Source organism: Triticum dicoccoides, chromosome 5B (genome assembly GCF_002162155.2).
Source record: "Triticum dicoccoides isolate Atlit2015 ecotype Zavitan chromosome 5B, WEW_v2.0, whole genome shotgun sequence".
Classification (NCBI taxonomy): Eukaryota; Viridiplantae; Streptophyta; class Magnoliopsida; order Poales; family Poaceae; genus Triticum; species Triticum dicoccoides.
The window spans coordinates 9,473,683-9,476,541 of record NC_041389.1 but is presented as its reverse complement, the minus strand read 5'-3'; the positions used below and the strand labels follow the sequence as shown (position 1 = coordinate 9,476,541).

At 45.3% G+C, this 2,859-nt stretch overlaps 1 long non-coding RNA gene across 1 annotated transcript; it reads right to left on the bottom strand.

Annotated features, from left to right (window-relative positions):
* Positions 1-1,432: 1,432 nt before the first annotated feature.
* On the bottom strand, positions 1,433-2,600 carry LOC119305016. Its single transcript, XR_005148515.1, has 4 exons — positions 2,488-2,600; positions 2,230-2,313; positions 1,631-1,754; positions 1,433-1,524 (listed from the first exon to the last, which is right to left on the bottom strand). It is a non-coding gene; the product is annotated as an uncharacterized LOC119305016 (long non-coding RNA).
* Positions 2,601-2,859: the final 259 nt, after the last annotated feature.

Below are 2,859 nucleotides of genomic sequence, written 5' to 3'. Positions count from 1 at the left end.
AGAAGACGAAGAATCCCCAGGAGATGATCACGACGGTGATGCTGTACACTGTCATCATGTAGAAGATGCAAGACATGATGATGATGCCGGCGAAGCAGACGACGCTGGACCATCCATGGGCTGGGTGCAGGACCCTCATATTCAAGAGCTGCTTCTCAAGCAGACGGATAACGCAAGAGCTGCCGCCCGAGAGAAAGCCAAGATGGATCAACTTGAGTTAGACGCGGTTACTCCATTGTATGAAGGATGCAGGCCCGAGGATACCCGCTTGAAAGTAACGCTCATGGCTCTGGAGATGAAGATAGAACACAAAATGACCGACGCATGCTTCGACGAGAACATGTCATTCTGACACGAACGTCTTCCAAAGGGGAACAAGTGCCCGACCAGTTTGGAGGAGGCGAAGAAAATCGTGTGTCCTCTGCATTGGTACTAACGTGTCGTTTGTCTAGTGCATAGCGATGCCGACGTATGTCGTGTACAAGGGTAAGGTTCCCAGAGTCTACGACGACTGGGAGGAGTGTCGGAGACAGGTTCACCGATTCAGCGGTAACAGTTACAAAGGGTACACCACTAGGGCCGAGGCCGAATCTAGATACGCCCGCTATCTAGCGGGAGAGGGGAGGGAGCGTTGGAGGAACCGGATGAAGACGAGTTTCATCGTGATGATGCTCATCGTGATGACCGCAACTCTCTTCTATGTGATGGTAGTTTAGATGATCGATATCGACTTGTAATGTGAAGACAAACTCGCTACTCGCGGTCTCGAGACTTGTAATATAATGTTCTATCTTTGTTCGGTCTTTTCAATTCGGAGACTAATATGATGAATTGTATTCGGAGACTAATATGATGAATTGTATTCAAAGACTAATCTTCTATTGTATTCAATGAATCTGTTGTTGATGTGTGCTGTCTATATTTTGTCAAATTATACATTTTGTAACCTGTGCAAAAAACAGAAAATAAAAAATAAAAAAAACCTAATATTCATACTAATGACGCATCACATGACAGTGCGCCATTAGTATGACAAAGCATACTAATGGCGCATCACTGAACAGTGCGCCATTAGTATGCCGAGGTTACTAATGACGCATCTTGTTGTTGTGCGCCATTAGTATGCCAGAGCACCTGGGTATACATGGCCCCTGGGAGGCATACTAATGGCGCACTTATGTATACACTAATGGCGCATCAGTGGTGCGCCATTAGTATATCAGATACTAATGGCGCACCAGGGGGTGCGTCATTAGTAAAATATACTAATGGCGTGGCACTAATGGCGCACCACTAATGCGCCATTAATGGCCAAATTAGGTGCGCCATTAGTAGGCCTTTTTCTAGTAGTGATAGATGAACTTACTACATAAGTGCAGATCGCGGCCTGTTCCTATAGACATGAAACATGGAGCACATGCAGAAGCAGACACTGGACTTCGTAACATGACTCTGACATGCAACCGCATGTATCATCCCCAGCCTACCTATGTTATCAATAATAGGGCCAGAGGTTGTGTTGTTCTGAAATAGCATGTCGAAGAATAACAAGCACATCCCATCTTTTAGTTTTTAAGATATCATAATTTCATCAGTACTTATTTTAAGCAAAAAAGATAGATGAACTTACTACAGAAGTGCAGATCGCAGCATCTTCTTATAGACATTGAACAAGTAGCACATGTAGAAGCAGACACTGGATTTCCAATGTCGTGATCATTAACCTCCAGGAACTATTTGTGTGAAGAGGACAACTATACACCAAGACATGCATGGAATGAATCATAGGTTGAGCAATCAGACCAGATATGACTAACATTGAATGCATTTTCATTAGTATCAGGATCTCCATTGTAGCTAAGAAAACATCTTCTTTTCAACAAGATAATACAAGACTTTCTGATGCTCCAATATATCACATTAGAACCTCAAGAACCCTCATTCAAGTATGCAACTGAATAGATGGTGACAATTGAGCATATCTGAATTTATGTAAGAGTAGAAGTACCAAGTAGGATATAGTCACCATCCAAGCCGATATCCTGAAAACATAAATTAACTCCAGAAATAGATGATCTTATATGCTTACACAGTTATTAACCTCAAGACCCTGTTTGTGTTGAATTATATATTACGACACCTAGTGTTGAGCTGCGGCCAATGACATCAAGATACACTCAGTTGGCGCAGATATATCAAGGAATTTACTGCAGCCTAGTATTAGCTTACCAGATCATCGAGTAACTGGTCAAACACACCATGTAGAAGCTTAGGTGAGTTATATAAAGCTTCAGATGAAGTTGTTTCATTATCCTGCAGGTGCAAAAAATGGAGGCAAATTAAATATGACTGAGATGTTGTGTATGTGCCCTAGATTCCTCACAACATTGCCAACAAGTGCAATCCCCAGAAAACTGAATACTACCATCAATGAGGGAGTAAGAACAAAACACTTTGATCAAAAAAGAAGAACAACAAAACACATACCTCCCCATCCCCGCGGTCGAAATGCAGCAAGATCTCGCCGAGCAATCAAATCCCTTGCGAACGCGGCGTCCCCTTCCTCAGCACGACAAACATCACAAACAGCCTCGGGAACAACACCACGCCGTCCAACCCCTCGGCGACCATCCTGGCCGCCTGCCGTGACAGCTCCGAGCGTGCCCCGTCAGCGCCCGAAGCGAGAGCCTGGACGGAAGGGTGGTTGTTGGGGGCTTAGCGCGAACCGGCGGGGCCGGAGCGGAGGACGCAGGAAACGAGCGTGGCTACGGCCTTGACGAGGCATGAGGCTAAGCGGGGAGACGGGGTGGCGGAGAGGGGCGCGATGAGCAACAATAGGGAGTCGTCCAGGGCGAGGAT